The sequence below is a fragment of the Maniola hyperantus genome, chromosome 3, assembly GCF_902806685.2.
Source record: "Maniola hyperantus chromosome 3, iAphHyp1.2, whole genome shotgun sequence".
Lineage (NCBI taxonomy): Eukaryota > Metazoa > Arthropoda > Insecta > Lepidoptera > Nymphalidae > Maniola > Maniola hyperantus.
Window position 1 is genome coordinate 11,647,049 of NC_048538.1, and position 18,264 is coordinate 11,665,312.

Sequence of the window (18,264 nt, forward strand, 5' to 3'; positions counted from 1 at the left end):
CTGAATAAAAAAAAGATAATTGCTGTTAAAAAAACAGATGTGATTAGTTTTGTAGAAAATACAATATCTTTAAGATTTTTCATAGCACTGTAAAAATATTAAAAACTAGCAGTTGCTATCGACTTCATCTGCGTAAAATTTCTGGTTTCTCATGAGATTAGAAATTATGTTCTCGCAGCAAAAGGCGTCACTTATCTTCTCAGTCAGTCTCACCTTCAGGCACAGAACCCAGAATACCTAAATGCCGATTTTCATATCTCTGAGACCTTCAAAAATATCGGACTTTCATAAAAAATTTCAACCCCTTAGGAGTGGATTTTCGTAAAAAAATCTTAACTGACAACTATCCTTTGGAGAGAACCTACCTTCCAAACTTCAAATTAACAATAACTACAACTAAAACTTTCTCATAAATACCTTTATCCCCTATTTTACCACTTGCAATAAAATTATAAATAAAAGCAAAAGTATAGAGTTACAAGTTTAGAAACGGATTCGCAGACTTTTTCCAAGGAAGTACGAGTATTTTAGTTAAAGTTTAAAGAAAGCTGGACAGTTCTTGAACGAATGAAATGAATGTATGAAAGTAGAAAATAAAGACAAAGTTTGATATAAAACGCATGGCTTCTCGACTACGGGATTAAAGCTTCAAGCGTTATATCTTATTTTACAGGATAATAATTTCATATTTCGTCAGATTTAATTTTTACTTTTGACCAGTAAGAGATGTAATATAATATTTTATATTTAGTCGAAAGCGCTCCTCTCGAAAAAAAATTCTCCTTCTTTGAAAATAAAGTTTTGTATGTATGAATTTGCAACAGGTACCAAGTGCAAAAGATCAAAAACATTCGTGCGTTTGGAGCCTGAGTGCACAATTTCCGCTCCAGACAATTGTATTTTGACGAATTTCCTACATCATAATGAATATTAGGGTTCGCACATTGAAAGGAAGTTACGTTTATTGAATTGTTTTGACTAATGCATTGCGTTTGTTTATTAAGTAAATAAGTTTGGATGCATGAGTTTTTTAGTAGCTTGAAGACATGAGTCCAATCCAAATCTAATAATATGGAAAGTGATAATTTTCAATAATACTTAATCGAAATTTTAATAGTTGAGACAGAGAGAACATTCGTTACTTCTTATAAATGGACATTAAACGTGATGGATGGTTTTTAAACATGACGTTATGTTACTCTATCCGGGCAGCCCATGCGGTGTTGCGTGGCCGGTCAAAGGGGATGCCGGCTATGCGAATTACATGAATACATTAAGGGAGTAGTGCCTCATACATGTAAGGTACGCTATAATGCTCACGAATAAATTTAGAGCATGTTCCTTTATCATAGTATTACGAAACTGCAACTATGCATGTAAATTCAGATATTCTATCGATCCTAAGTAAATTCGTAGGCATTATTGAATTCATTATAAGTGATTGCAGTGGGAGAACACCTTTGGACAAGTTGAATTACGGCGCAATCGAAACAAACGCAAAGTTATCGCAAAGTTAAACGAGCTGTTCAACGAAGTAAACAGTATTATTCTTAAGGAAAAATAACTTTTTCTTCGCCTAATTATTCGCTATGATAAACGACGCGCAAAATCGGATGATTCAGTCAGTACTGGCAGGCCGAAATTCAAATTTCTGATTATCGTTTGCCGCCGCTCCTGGTTCCCTTCTTACGGAAACAATAGAAAAAAGGGGACACCGCTCTCCGGGCGCAAGCGAAGAACAAAACAAACGAATTTTTAATATCGTCTTTATCGATAATTGAGACTCTTGCAAAAACCTCTTATTTTGAAAACTTTTAGACACTGTGAAAGAGGAATCGTGAAGGAAAATGGAATTGAGAGAAAAAACTTTTTTCATCTTCTTTGTTTGACATTGACAGTCACTAAACTTTTTATTTTCGCAGTGGATCTATTTAATTTAGTATCGATCCAGAGAATTTAATTGTTCGACATCTGGCAGGAGCCCGACGTGATATTGAATTTTTCCGATAAAAGCTCCGGTTCAACACGACCAAATATATTCAGATCAATAATTTGGAGCCGTTTCGTGGCATAAAATTGGAAATAGTTTCGGGGATGCCGCAGTTTTTGACCTCAATTTTATGTCTTATTTTTTGTCAAGATGTATGTATAACGTCTTAGTTAATTATTAAACGCCTAATATTTAGTCGCAGACAAATGGATTGATTATAACGATGATGATGATAGAGTTCTTCTATACCCCCGTGGAACTTTAGGCTGCAGCCTGCAGCAGTTGGTTACCCTATCGCCCTGTCTACTTTATTCTAGTCATTTAAAAGTCTGAGCATAAGTATAATTTGTTCAATGTTTTATATAGACGGCTTTATAGATAGTTTCTTGCGGGTAAAGAGACGACAGTTGGTGGGGAGGGGTGGCAGCGTGGCAGCGAGCAGGGAACAAAGACTAATATGTCATCGTGGCCAAGTTAATTGACGCGGCTTCCGCACCGACGCGGCGGAACGCAGACGTCAGCGTTTCCTTAGCTTACATATTTATATGGAGCAATTGTATAAGCTCGTCTACCGTGATTTAATATTTTACGTGTTCATTCCAAACTTTCTGTTATTAAAAGATTAATTTAATTTAAAATCTATACTTATAAAAAGACTTGCCTTGACTAACTGACAGATTTATCAATAATGGAAGTCTAAGCTGCAGGGGTTTGAAACTTTAAATGTTGATAATAGGTTCGTTTTTTGACGTAAGTAATCACTGCAAAAGGATTTTTGAAAATTCCACCCCTAAAAGTATTATTTTGGTTCATGTAAAAATCAGGATATATGTGCTTAAAGATTCCATCCCTATCAGAATTTGTGGCCGAGAGAATAAGGGGTGGTTAGCTAGTAATTGATATTAGTTCTAATTATTTCTTTCACAATCTGTAAACTAATCTGGATTATATTTAGTAGATAACTTAATTTTTTTTAATTAATGAATAATGACAATAAGTAAGTATTATTATTGATTCTGTGAAAAAAGTTTAATGTTTATTTATTTTTAAATTGATTTAATTAGGCTTACAATATACCTTTTTATAAGAAATTTAACTTGAATATTCATTTGAAGCTTTAATACGGTTGAATAACATGTACATAATAGTAAAAGGGTCGGTTAATTTAAAAATGATGTGCATTCAAAGTTCACTCGAGAAGGTTTCAATTAAAAAGCTCTAATCGACCCGAAACGGTCGTCGAAATCGGTAGCATTTGTAATCACCACGGCGTGAGTTTATATTCCTTAATGGACTTTGCTGAAGTAGTTCCAACTCTCCTTACGAGTAAGATATTTGAGTAAAAAACTACTACCTAGCGCAGATTGTAGTCGACTAAGTAAAGCTCCGTGCAAACTAGAGCGCGACATAACTACCAAGCTCTGTTTTTTGTCTCAATTAAATATTATAAAGTTATACAGATTGGATAGGTAACGTAACGACTGCTGAAGTAGTTCCAACTCTCCTTACGAGTAATATATTTGAGTACAAAACTACCACCTAGCGCAGATTGTAGTCAACTAAGTAAAGCTCTGTGCAAACTAGAGCGCGACATAACTACCAAGCTCTGTTTTTTGTCTCAATTAAATATTATAAAGTTATACAGATTGGATAGGTAACGTAACGACTGCTGAAGTAGTTCCAACTCTAATTACGAGTAAGATATTTGAGTACAAAACTACCACCTAGCACAGATTGTAGTCGACTAAGTAAAGCTCTGTGCAAACTAGAGCGCGACATAACTACCAAGCTCCGTTTTTTTGTTTCAAGTGAACATTATAAATTTACACGGATTGAATAGGTAACGTAACGACTGCTAAAGTAGTTCTCCAACTCTCCTTACGCGGTATGATATTTGATACTGCACCTCCTGTAGATTGTAGTCGACTAAGTAAAGCTCCGTGCAAACTAGAATAAGCGAAAAGCTTTGGTTTTTTTTTGGTACTTATTTGAATATTGCATGGATTGATGTAAAATACTGCAACAACTGCTGAAGTCGTTCCAACTCTCCTTATTGAGTATGATATTGGACTAAAAACTACCACATTCCACAGAGTGTATAGTCCGCGACAGGTCGAGAAGACAAGCGGGGCACATGAGTAGATATCCCTAATCGGGGCATGAGGTGGGGGGGCGTCCGCACACCCGCATCGGATTAGTCCGCTCGGGATTTTTGATTGTTACCTTGTAAAGTTTCATTAATTAGAAATAACATAACGTAAGTATGCGTAGTTTTATTTCCTTAATTGACTTCGCTTTAGTTATTTCAAGGATATCACAAACCGTACGGGAAGTAAAGTATAGTAGTCATTTCCGTTGATAAATAATCATTTATTAAAGTAAGAATACAATCTAGATGATGAAGCACAATTCACTCCTTGGGGATATTATTAAATTTGATAATACCAAACAAATTAATTTGAAAATATTGATTGTGAGTAAATGGAAACCAATTTTCCAATTTAAGTGGAAGTCGAAGCGCGTAGATTTTATTTGCGCTTAGCTTTGTACATTAGGAATCGTGGCGTGGTGGGCCGCAGCAAGACCATTTGGTGCGATTTAACGTGTTTCATTAAGCGTTTTGTCGGTGTAATCGCAAGTAATTTAAGTGAAGAGAGACCGGCTTCCGACTTCGTAAGTATTTTGTGTTTTCTTTTTTAATTACTTCGTTTTAACTTTGTTGCCGGGCTTTAAACGCTGACTGACAGCGAAATAACAAACTTCTTTGTAACTATTTAGGGTGGATTTAATGAAATTGTAGGCTTTTTATAGGGTAGCGCCTCGCGGAATAGGTGATTTGGATGTCTGGTTACACGAAATCGCACTCGTGGCTCTTTTATTGTAGTTTTTATAACTTTCAACACGCCTCTTGGTGTGTTACTTATATTTATTTGTACGGCGGCCGCCAAAAAAATATTATTTTTTAGTAGAACACTTTTGTAATGGCAATGTACTTACTTATTCGTAGTAAAAAAATCTTGGCCTACTGTTACTCTATATCAAATAATATGTTCTTATCGACTACAAAACAAATCAAAAAAATATTTTACCTACTTACTTGAAATTAGTTAGGTATTTACTAGATAATGCCGGTAACTTTGTACGCGTGGATTTAGGTTTTCAAAAATCCCATGGGAATTCCGAGATAAAAATTAGCTTAAATCCCTCTCCAAGATGCAAGCTATCATATTCCAAATAGATGATGCCCACTATTGCGTCCACGTGGATTAAGATTTTTTAAATCCCTTAAGAACTCTTTAATTTTCCGGGACTAAAATTTTATCGCCGTCGCCGGATTGCAAGCTTTCTCTATACCAAATTTTGTCAAAATCAGTTAATCGGATGGGCCGTCAAAATGTATTAGATAAACGACGACTTTCGCATTTATAATGTTAATAGGTGAGTACAGTCCTCACCTATTAACATTATAAATTACAATTACACTGAATGTAACAACCAGTGTTAATTTTTTTTAAATTTGATTGCATAGGAATTACTTAGTGCTAAAATGGCGCTTCAAATAAGGTCAATAGTACAACGTTAATTAAAGGTAAAATACGCCATATAACATAGCCGTGAATAATGCGAGCGGCGTCGGCTGCAGCCTCACTCTGCGGTCGCTGGACTTATGCGCTACTGGACGCTAGTTATGAGCTCCGTCCCGCCCATAAGTCACTCGCTACATCTGTTCCATCATGCCCCGAACTTACCTTCATTATGAAGCAGCATAGACCAGGACACCACTGCTCAATCGATATATTCATACTAAAATCTATGCTAATATTATAAATACGAAAGTTTGTCTGTCTATTTACCTGTCTTTTTTTTTTTAAATTCACTATAGGCACCCGCTTGTTTACTATCATAACCAGTCTGACCTAGGCTACTTTTATCCTGAAAAATAATTTGCACTTCATTTAAAAAAATCCACATGGACGAAGTTGTGGGATATCATCTAGTGTACATAATACAAAAGTTTTTTAATAAAAGTTTTTGAATAGTATTTGCAAAGGCAACTGAAATTGTCGCTCTAAAGTTACACAGTTAAATAAAATTAAAAATTAAATCGTCCAAAATTCTAAAGTTATCTATATAGACCTAATCGAAGTTACAGAAGTTTCTTGTTAAAACGAAACTCTAAAGCCGTCCAGTAATAATAAAACTAAATTACATTGTAAGAGCCGTATTAGTTTCCGAGATATTCAGAGTTAAAATCAAAGTTTTGCATGTATTGGACACAGCTGCGCGTTCCCTATATACATTTTTCTTGAGCTGATTACACAAGTTCTATCGAAGTGGGAAATCAACTAAAACGCTGCAGTAAGAGGCGGCTGCAAAATTTTCTTCGCATCGAATGCATAAAAATAATTGGTGCCGCAACTTGATAGCATAGATGAACAGAAAATTAATTTTTTTATGATAGGACAGAATTGTAAGGAGTAGTTTATTCTACAGTGACGAGTTATGGAGACGTGAAATCAAAACTATAATAATATATCTATTTTTTATCCTGTGGCCTGAACACGTGAGTTTAACCGCAATATAACCAACGCTTTATCCTTTTTATGGTTTTAAGTGCAAATTTTCTTTTTACGAGTTTTCTACGATGAATTTGTTTTTCTAATTAGTATGCAATTTTACATCTTACCAATATTGATAGAATTCGAGCGTTGAAATACAATAACGTCAGAGTAAAATGAACCAAAAAATTCTGTACCACCAATTTTAATTTCACAAGATTTTCGCTTGGAACGCTTTTTGTAGATGTATGGATGAACTTGAACTTTAAAACAAGGTTATTAATGTCCGTTTTACTTTAACGCGGAAGTGTTTCAACGCTCTTATTCTATCAATGTTCGTGAGATGTACAATCTCAATCTAAGCGCACCGGTCGATCTAGGCAAATAAATATTATAAAAATTAAAATAAGACAAAAATTGGTGTTGGTGTCCAAAGTATAAATTAAAAACAGTACATAAAATAATAAAATTGAAGATTGAGTTTTGTTGTAAATTTAATAGAACGATGCGAAAAAATAATGATAGTGTGCCATATATTACTTCTAAAATCGCTTGACTATCCCGAGTTTTAGAAAACGGTCTTGAAAGGAAAAGTTCTACATAGAGCCCGGAGCATACTTTGTAAAGAAATTGCATTTAATCATGTTGGGACCTCCTCATAACTTGGCTTTCTCTCGTGTATTTTATGAATTCCTACATACTTCTTGTCAACAATTACTTTAATACTTTCGCCGTCATGTAAGGTTTTATACGCCTCAAACTATTTTAATTTGGAACAACTTTGAAGTTGGGACCGGGTGGGATTTTTGGAAGAATTGTTACAATTGAGGAAGAATTACTAAAATAAAAAAAATTACAAAAAGTCCTATGTAGGTAAATATTATATTATGCTCTCATCAGTTTGTATACCAATAGATATTATGGTTGTAATATATGACTAAAAGTCGTTGTACGAAGTTTTGTTTATTAATTTGCACCTTTTGAATAACGGTACAAGGTTTGAAGAAAACTGTATTTTTGCAATATGTTTTTTGGTTCTGCTGTCAATAAAATGAACTTAAAGAGGACATGTTTTCTGATAGATTTTGTAGGTCTTATATATCCGTGTAGTTATTTATCAACAAGTATTTTTATGACGTCACAGTAAAGCTAAAATGGCGGATGTAAAAGCAAATTACGTCGAACGAAAAATAAAGGAATAGGTATGTAAATTGATCGTGTTTTGTTTCTAATGAAGGGTCTTAAAGGAAAATCTTAATTATTGTATTTTCCTGCTCAAAAGAATTCAAACAACCAAATCGTGGTACGACGTTGGAATTGTTCCCTACTGGCTTCTTGTAACGTCAATTTTATTGATTAGTATTAGGAATTCGGTTATAATAGAGTTTCACTTTGTCGTAGCAGCGGTTTCATATTGATTCCTATAATAAGGAATGAACTCCTTTCATATTAATTTTCCAACTATTCCTACCGCTTCACATCAATAGTTCCACATTTAAAACTTTACCATACGCCCATAAACGTATTATTCCTACCGTACACCGCGCTGCTATCGTTTTTATTTTATAAGCCAGTATTTGAGTGAACACGTCACCGGCAGTCCCCTTTTATATTCGTCGCTTTAAAAGAATTCGCAATTACGTACATTGATACTCCTGTATCGTTATGTCCGCCTGGTGCTCGTCCCGTATGACAGGGCATGTATAATTTGCTAAAATAATAGCAATATTAATTAATAACTTGAAAGTCAACACCCTCACCCTGTCATTAGTTAGAACAGAGACGTATGAGTATATCAATCATTAGAGCGTTATCGCGCTCGCACACGACGTGCCTTCAAGTTACTTCGTCGTCTCTTGTTTGTGTTATTTGCGATGGTTTTAACTAAACCCACGTCAGATTTCTATTTAGCTTACGAGACAACTAGTGTCTTTTAACAACAAGATTAATTCCCTTCTCAGCTTTACATTACTTACCGTAATAACAGACTTAGTACAAAACTTTTTGTGACTTGTATTTTGATAAAACTAGTCATAACTTAATTAATATGTTATGTTAATTAGGTACTAGATGATGCTCATGACGGCGTCCACTGGATTTAGGTTTTACAACTCCCGTGGGACCTCTTAGATTTTTCGAGAAAAAAAATAATCCTGTATCTCTCCAGGATGCAAGCTAAATATATATTATATTAAATAAATTATGCCCGCAACCTCGTCCACGTAGAATTAGCTTTTTAAATCCTTAGTATTTCTTTAAACTGGGACTAAAATAGCCTATGACCTTTTATGGGAATGCTATTTCTGTACGTTAGTTCAGTTTAACGGAAGAGCCGTGAAAAGCTAGCCGACTGAGACACACTTTTGTATTTATAAATAACTAGCTTATGTCCTCGACTTCATCCGCATGGACAACGCAAATTTTGAACCCTTATTTTACCCTCTTGGGTGTAAATTTTTAAAAACTTTACTTGGCGGATTTCTCCGTCATAATAGCTATCTGCATGCAAAAGTTCAGCTCGATCCGTCCAATAGTTGATAGATCAGTCAGTCATTCATCTTTTTCTTTTATATATTTGGATTTATTTGTGGTTATCAGACGCCCGATAGGTAATAATATGTAAATTGTAAATATGCCTGATATTATGTAAGAATTACGTGTAGTTACGTAAAATGTTTTCAACCAAGTACAAGCACGGGTAATTATAACTGCGATAAAAATTACATATATCTGTTTTCACGGTCCGGATGTGGGTACGGGTTTCAGAACGGACATAGAATGAAACCCACCGCGTTCCAGGTCAAAATTCCGGACCGTGAATTTAATATTTAATGGCACCCTCTACTAGAACATTCACCGACTCCAAAATACTTTCTAGAGGAAGAGCTGGCGCTCATCATACCATATTGTCAAAAGTAGTTGAAAAAATAAAATAAATATTAGATACTAGATGATGCCCACGACTTCGTCCGGATCGGTTTAGGTTTTTAAAAATCTCGTGGAAACTCTTTAATGTTCCGAGATAAAAAGTAGCCTATGTCGTTACCCACGATGTAAGCTAGCTCTGTACCAAATTTCATGAAAAGCTAACACACAGACAGACAGACAGACCGACAGACACAATTTCGCAATTATAGATAGATAGATAGAAATACTTTATTGCACAAAAAAAAAAAAAAATTACATAACTATTACAGAAACTTAAACTAACAAAATTATTGTATGCAAAGGCGGCCTTATTGCTCACAGCAATCTCTTCCAGGCAACCTTTGGTGAAAGGAGAAACTAGATGTGTTGGATAGTACTTACACTATTAATAACTTAATTATAATACTAGTATGGATTAGTATGGATATGGAAGTGTGGATTTCGAGTACAGCTGTTATTGGTGCCGTCATCTATTTGGATATGTAATGTGCCCCACAAGGGCATTGTCATACTGGGGACATACACACGTATTTCTAGCGATTTAAGGCGATTCTTGAAGGTGCTTGCAGCCAGTGGCGTGCACAGGGTTTGGAGCCAGGGTAGGCACTAGATAAGTAGGAGCCTGTTCACTTGCAGGTCATAATGAAAAATATGCATTAAGCTATTACAACTGGGGTAAGCAGTGCATTTATGCTTCTATGACCTGCACGCCACTGCTTGCAGCTGATGCATAAAAAGGGTCAAGTGTATATATACACCATGAATCCAATTCATAATCGACTACTATCCAAACCACAGGAGTCTGTAGAATTTCGACTCAATCGGACTAATGGACGTAGCCGAAAAATCAGTTATCTTGTAACGGAATGACAATATTATACGAACAAGGCAATCGAATAAAAGCTTTTAAAACGAAATGAGAACTGATTAAGTGGCTACTTAGTCGTCTGAAAAATAATATACGTTGACCTTCTTCTTCTTCCTTACCTTATCCCACGCTACGTGGAGTCGGCACAACATGTCTTCTTCTTCCACTCACTTCTCTCATTCGTCAACGCATATCCTCTTTCACGCAATCCATCCACCTTTTCTTTGGTCGTCCTCTCCAGTTTTCTATTATTCTTCTAGTGACATGGCTTTCTTGCCTCCGCATTATATGCCCATACCATGCATACCTAATACCCCTCATCTTTTCTACCACTGGCGCTACTTTTACACTTCCCCATATATATTCATTCCTTATCTTATCCATCCTTGTCACACCACACATCCATCTCAACATTCGCATTCTGAAAAATACGTTGACCTATTTTCTAATTAATACTCAGATTTTGTCAAACTATCCTTCTTTGACCACTTTCCTGGTGCAGTGATTAGCGCTGTGGTCATATAACTGGGAGGTCTCGAGTTCGAATTCTAGCAGGGGCAATTGGGAATTTATAATTTCTAAATTATCACTGGTCTAGTCTGGTGGGAGGCTACGGCCGTGGCTAGTTACTACCCTACCGACAAAGCCATGCCGCCAAGCGATTTAGCGTTCCGGTACGATATGCCATGTAGAAACCGACAAAAACTGCGTATAATTTAAAAAAGCATGATTTTTATTTATTTTTAACATGAACGTCACGCTATACGCAAGGTGAATAATGACGTATGCTGCCGCTTTACAAAACATCACGTCATTTTATTACTAGGTACAGTCCAAGACCCTTTCATAAGACCCGCAAATTGCTGATGCACGTGGCCGCCATTTTAGTGACGTCAGCACTAGACTGAAGTTTCAAGCTGATGGTATATTTTTATTTCGGCTGACTTCGAAATGACGTCATTTTGATTTTAATGAGACATGGTTCCAGCGCAATAGCAATTTGCGGGACTTATAAAAAAATCTTTGAAGTCACCGGCTCTTAACCAATTTCCTCTTTGGGGCCGCATCGGTTAGGAACAGTTTTTTTAATCGCTCGGACAACACTTGACGCTCGCCGTGATGGATGGCGGGACAGCCCGGGTCACGTTTGGTCATTTTATTAATGCTAAAATTGGCACACAGTGACGCGGTTAAAACGTGAAAGAGAGATGTACGTAAGACTTTCGCATAAAAATACAATTAGTAGGTAAAACTAGTGCGACAAAATTATTATTTTATTACAAGGCTTTCGCTTGACAACAATCATGATTCATGCCTTATGGAAAGCAATGGGTTAGACCACGCGTCGATGAAAATGCCGAAACACTCTTGCCTTGAAGGTAATTCACTTATACATACGTAGCAAGAAACACAGATGCTGGATGACCATTTCGGTTCGTGATGAGTTGATGACCATTTCCCGATACAACTTATAACTATTTCCGGATAAAACCACTTTCCAATACAACCACTTCCCGATGTACAGTAGTTATTTTCTTAAGAATGTACCTATTTAATAAATTGGTATCGAGCAGATCACACTAGCACAGGGTCAAAGTATTTTTACATAATAATAATTTTAAGCCTCAATTGCTCAACGACGAAGGGAACATACACGTTTAATTTTTACCACGACCCGTGGAACGGCAATCCAGAGTTTGGAAATCTAGAAATCCTGCGATCTGTCAATACTCTAGTCTACACTTTCAGTAAATATCACAATAATGGAATAAATAGCTGTGGATCACAATATTTGTTGAACGTTTAGCCTGCGCCTTAGAGAGCGGACTAGAGAAAATCGAAAAAGTCAATTCATATACCATTTTGTTGTTAATTTTAAGTTTTTTAAATAAAAGAGGAAAAGTCACTTTTCAAGACATGCTTAAGTAAGTACCTAAGTCTCATTAATAACTCATTCTATCATTATCATTGCATGTTATGATAAGTATTTGAATTTATAAGATAAGATAGGTAGATACTTTCTGCCCAAAGTACCTATACCTATTACGTACTTAAACTTGAAACTTGCTTAAAAAACCTACATAATAATATTATAAATACGAAATATTGTTTATATGTCTGTCCATTGACACTTCACAGTCCATTTGCTCACCCAATTTTTACAAAATTTGGTACAGATATAGCTATAAACAGACATAGGCTACTTTTATCCCAGAAAATCAAAAAGTCCCCACGAGATTTTTAAAAACCTAAACCGACCCGGGCAACGTCGCGGGCATCATCTAGTGTAAAATAAATTCGAGTATACAACGCAAGTACAACTTTATACCAAATATAAGCAATCGGTCTCTTGCCAAATCTTAAAATCTTTGACTTAATTGTGTAAAACAGAAAACCCGTCGCCTTCCTGCCTTGCATTTTCACGGCAAACAAAAATTTTAAAGGAATTTCATAAAATGAAATTCCTTTATTTATTATTATTGTTATTTGATAGCTAGTTATTAAAATTCTGTAAGTTTTTGTTTAGTATTAAAATATTAATTATTTTGAGTTCATTATCTTTGCTTTATTTTAATAAAGGTAGGTACTATTTGCATTTATTTTAAATAGGCATTCGTTCTGTATATGATTAAATTCTTAAATATGGGTCACCTGGAAGAAATCACTTTGTTGATAAGGTGACCTTTGTTTTATAAATGTCTCATGTATTTTATATTCTTTGCATGGGATAATTATAAAGTAATTTAAATAAAGAAATAAATGCTCGTTAAAAACTAAATTTGCTTTAACGGTGAAGGAAAACATCGTGAGGAAACCTGCATGCCTGAGAGTTCTCCATAATGTTCTTAAAGGTGTGTGAAGTCTACCAGTCCGCATATGGCCAGCGTGGTAGATGGGCTATGGTCAAAAACCCTTCTTACTGTGAGAGGAGACCCGTGCTCTGTAGTGAGCCGGTGATGGGTTGATCATGATGATGATGATGAAAAACTAAATGGGTAGGCAGCTTTTGTTAGTAGGTATAATAGTTAAATAACATTTTGTACAGTAGCCAAACCAAAAAAAAATTAAATACAGACAAAGACAAATTTTTGCAACTTTTTTCAAGTTAGATAAAAATATTGAGTCACTTAACCAACAAAAAAATGAAAAACTAAAATTACAAAATACCTCTTGCACAATATTTCCGCTACTAAACGGGTGTCAATAGAGGATGTCCCCGTGTCCACGGTCCTGATGAGGCAGCTTGTAAGGCGGACGACCCATCATACGATGACAACCCATTAACCCACGGTCTACTCGCTAACTTGCTCGACTAAAATGTTTTAAGACACGGCTAAGTATAGGACTATAGGCTATTACAGACAATTTTTTTTTTTTTTTAATAGATATAGCGAGCAAACGAGCAGGCGGGTCACCTGATGTTAAGTGATTACCGCCGCCCATGAACATTTGCAGCACCAGAGGAGCCGCCGATGCGTTGCCGGCCTTTTAGGAATTTGTTGGTCCGCCCCTTGAATAACCCCATTAACCTTATTCTTTAGAATATTGTAGTAATGATAGTTAAGTATAAGAATGATTGACACTAACTAGCTTAAATTTACAAAAAAATGATATTCTAGTGATTTAGGTAATTCCCTCTAATATAAGTGGAAAATAAAATTGTATAATTAATACGCAACGGTTTCTAGAAAATCAAAAGTAAAAATATTTTTTACTAACTTATGCCCGCGACTTCGTCCGCGTTGACTACACAAACTACAATCCCATGTTTTACCGCCTCGGTATGAAATTTCATCAATTTCATCCTTTCTTAGCGGATGTCTGCGTCACAATAGCTATCTGCATTTTAACTGATTTGAATTAACAGTAGGTAGCTGTAGACAGCAGTAGACAGGCTACTTTGGGCCGATATTTTTTGAGATTGTTCTCACGAAATTAAAATAAAATCTAAATCCACGCAGATGAAGTCGGCGGCATTAGCTAGTAACAAATAAAGACTGAAGTCTTTGTCACAGTTCAAGAGAGTTGGGAACTTCTAACAAAACGTCGAGGCTTCGACGTCACTGGCAGTTGTAACATGTAACATTTGACGCAGGTAGCCTTGATGTAGTCCCATTTTTCTATGGTTTTACGCCATAATAGCCTAACATTTGTCATATCGTCGATTCAGGATCAAACTGAGAGTTCCCTCACTCTAGTTCACTCTGTCTTTGTTCCCAAATATATAACTTTGACATCTGGCAAACCAGGAAACAATCCAACGGAAGACAGAAGCAAACGCTCGACTCAAATCAAATAACTGTATTGCTTTCATTTGAGCGCTGTAATGGACTAAGAGCCAGCGCGTGCCAGACCTTCGTTATTTTATAAAAGCTGAGGTTTCTCGTCTCCAACAAAGGGAGGAACAATCAGCGACTATGAAGTGTGGATCATGATGACTTAGGGAGATAACAGGTAATGAAGGTGTAAAAAATCTTACGTGATCGCGCGAGTAAGCGATGCGACCATCGCGTGCTTGCGTCAAATAGAACGAGAATACCCGGTCATCGCGCGAATGCCAATTAGGACACCTATTCGAGATCAGTATGTTTAATCGCGCGTTGGTACAAGTAAAATACGCGCGAACTTGCGATGATCGCGTAATTGCTTTTATATTAGGGCAACACCTGATACTATTCCGAAGAAAATATTAAAATAAAACCGGCCAAGTGCGAATCAGACTCGCGCACTGAGGGTTCCGTAGTACAATCGTATATTATCGACATTTTTTAACGATAAATCAAAAACTACTTACTAGATCTCGTTCAAACCAATTTTTGGTGGAAGTTTGCATGGTAATTAATGTACATCATATATTTTTTTTAGTTTTATCACTCTCTTATTTTAGAAGTTACAGGGGGGGACACATTTGACCACTTTGGAAGTGTCTCTCGCGCAAACTATTCAGTTTAGAAAAAAGTATTAGAAACCTCAATATCATTTTTGAAGACCTATCCATAGATATCCACATATATGGGTTCGATGAAAAAAAAAATTTGAGTTTCAGTTCTTAGTATGGGGAACTCCAAAATTTATTGTTTTTTGTCTATTTTTGTGTAAAAGTCTTAATGCGGTTCACAGAATACATCTACTTGCCAAGTTTCAACAGTATAGCTCTTATAGTTTCAGAAAAAAGTGACTGTGACATACACACCGACAGACAGACAGACAGACATGACGTTCCGTTTTTGGCCATTCGGCTACGGAACCCTAAAATAGACTTTCTACTTTGACGTAAGATTTTTATACCTTTATTATCTGTTATCTCCCAAGGCCACCATGATCCAAACTTCATAGTCGCTGATCGTTCCTCCCTGTCTTGGGGACAATACGCAGAGAAACTTTCGGCTTTTATAAAATAACAAAGGTCTGGCATGCGCTGGCTCTCCCTCTATAAGGCTTCAAGTGCAATAGCATCGCTGGCGGATGTAACTGCTCCGTCTCTAGTCTGTAGTCTATGATATTGCCCCCGCCCTTTACGTGTTAAGCGGGTCTTAAGCCTCGTACACACCTACGCAACCGAGGCGTGAGTATTAGTAACGCGTAACTAGAATGTCGCTCAATAACTATACTTTCTACGATTTCCACTAGGCATTCCGCATTACTGTTGCAATATACAATATACATGTTTACTGAATTAGTGTTCTCGACTTATGTTATGTTGATTCTAAAAGTATATTCTTAATTTTTTGTTTGTCGCATTAACTTTAGCTCTCCGTACGGCTTTTTTGGGCATAATATTGCGCTGGTTTTTCTTTTATGATAGTGGTATAAATAAAATAAATAAATATAAAAGCCTTTATTATCTAATACGTTAATTTCAATTACAATCGTATCTCATATTAAAATAATAATTTATTTATTTTACATCATTTTTGTTCATAAATTCATCATCCTCAAAGCATGATAGTGGTATAGTAAGTAGTTCGTATAAGTACTAAGTGGTGACGGAGACTCAACTAACTTTTAGAAAATCTCCTTGGTCTACAGCTTTCTGTTTTCCTGTTTCATATTCCTCATTGCTGAGAGTTGTGACCCCTATTCATTTATAATGACATAATGGAAGGAGTTTTTTTGGTAGATCCTACCGCGTACAACCTAACTAAGAGAACGAGATTTCAACTCGTAGGTGTTTACAGGTCTCCGGCTGTAGCAGTCCCTTTTCCGTAGCACGTACGTAGTACGCTACCGCGATGCTTGTCACCTGTTTCCCAAAGATTTCGCATCCGTGACGTCCGACCTAAGTATTCCAGTTTATCCCTTTAATTGCCTTTTTTTTGCGGAGTGGCTTTAAGCGCTCCAGCCATATCTCCTCACGTCGCAATTACGGAGACGTCTTATGATAAATCTGCCGTAATTTGCATGAGATAGCATACGCTCTCAACTTTCACGCCAAGCTTCCTACTCTTGTCGTTTATTAAGTTAGGGAACGTTTCCAAGAATGAAAATAAGTTATTTTACTACTAACTAGATACCGTTGACTTTTATTTGGTTTATTTTCGCTTTATTCATTTTTAATACCTTTATACTACGCGATAGTTCTTAGCTTCATACTCGCGTACCTACTCATTTGCACGTAAGTGCTGAATTGGGACTACTTTTAGTTTCCACTAGAAGAAGCGTAATATTAGAGACAATTTTCTGACAAAAATTTGGTCTCCGTGCAATTTTTCTGTGCGGAAATAAGATGCTAAGAGGCAAGCAAAACAGTACAATCTCCGTGTTGCAACGCGGCGAATTCGCGGCCGACAACACCCCAAGGTTCCGCAGCTCTTCGCCAATTTCCACATTTTTTTCTAGATACCGGTACTACTCTGGCAGAAATTGTAACGTCAGCGGCCCGCCCTGCGGACTGCGAGGGGCTATTTGTCGAGCGATGCGCCAAAGCATCGCATCGCAATCACACGGAAAAAATATTCCCTGGTAGATTGCTACGCTTCGCTTTTTGATGTAACATTTACGTTAGCAGGTTTTATATTGTGCGGTGTATGAGATAGAATTCGTATTATCTTGTTGGCAAGCACTTCGATAGCGATTTTTGTTTCAATTCCGTTCGAATAGAGATTTTGATAGAAAAATAAAAGCTGCTGAAATTAGTAAAACGCGATTGTCTGCTTTCATCCATTGTATTCGATATTTGGTATGAAATGTTTGTCATTGTTTTGTAAAGAGATAATGGACAATATATTTGATTTTCATTTAAAATTATCTTGATCTTAATATATAAAAGGAAAAGGTGACCGACTGACTGACTGACTGATCTATCAACGCACAGCTCAAACTACTGGACGGATCGGGCTAAATTTTGGCATGCAGATAGCTATTATGACGTAGGCATCCGCTAAGAAAGGATTTTTGAAAATTCAACCCCTGAAGGGGTTAAATAGGTCATGAGCTAGTAAAGGAATATGTACCCATTTCACGATTTTCAATAGAGTTTGAAAGTTTGTATGAAACTTAATATAATTTTCAAGTTATATAAGTATGATTTATATTTGAGTTTTCGACTAAAAATAAAGAAATACTTATTTCAAGATTTTAGAAAATTCTTAGGGACATGGAAGGGCAATTTAAGGGAATTTTCACAGAGTAGAGAGTTATCCAAGAAGTGACACATAGAGAGAAGGGATTTTAGGGGAAGTCGCGGGCAAAAGTTAGTTATAGATAATATTGATATAGGTATCTTCAACGACACGCGTAATTCAGCTTTCACTAAAGTTGTTTGACTAAAAGCTTTCAGATTTTAAACGTAAACAGCTATCGTTCATAATCAAGCGGGAGTCCATCAAAATAATCATTTGCTTTACGAACGCTGTCGATATGCGACATTCGGTGCGGTAATTAATGCAAATCAATGGTGGGACGTGCGATTGATTCGG

General features: G+C 36.2%; 1 protein-coding gene across 7 annotated transcripts in view; it reads left to right on the forward strand.

Annotated features, from left to right (window-relative positions):
* Nucleotides 1–18,264, forward strand: part of Rbp6 (RNA-binding protein 6) — a 703,560-nt gene that overhangs the window by 330,624 nt on the left and 354,672 nt on the right. The window lies entirely within an intron of this gene.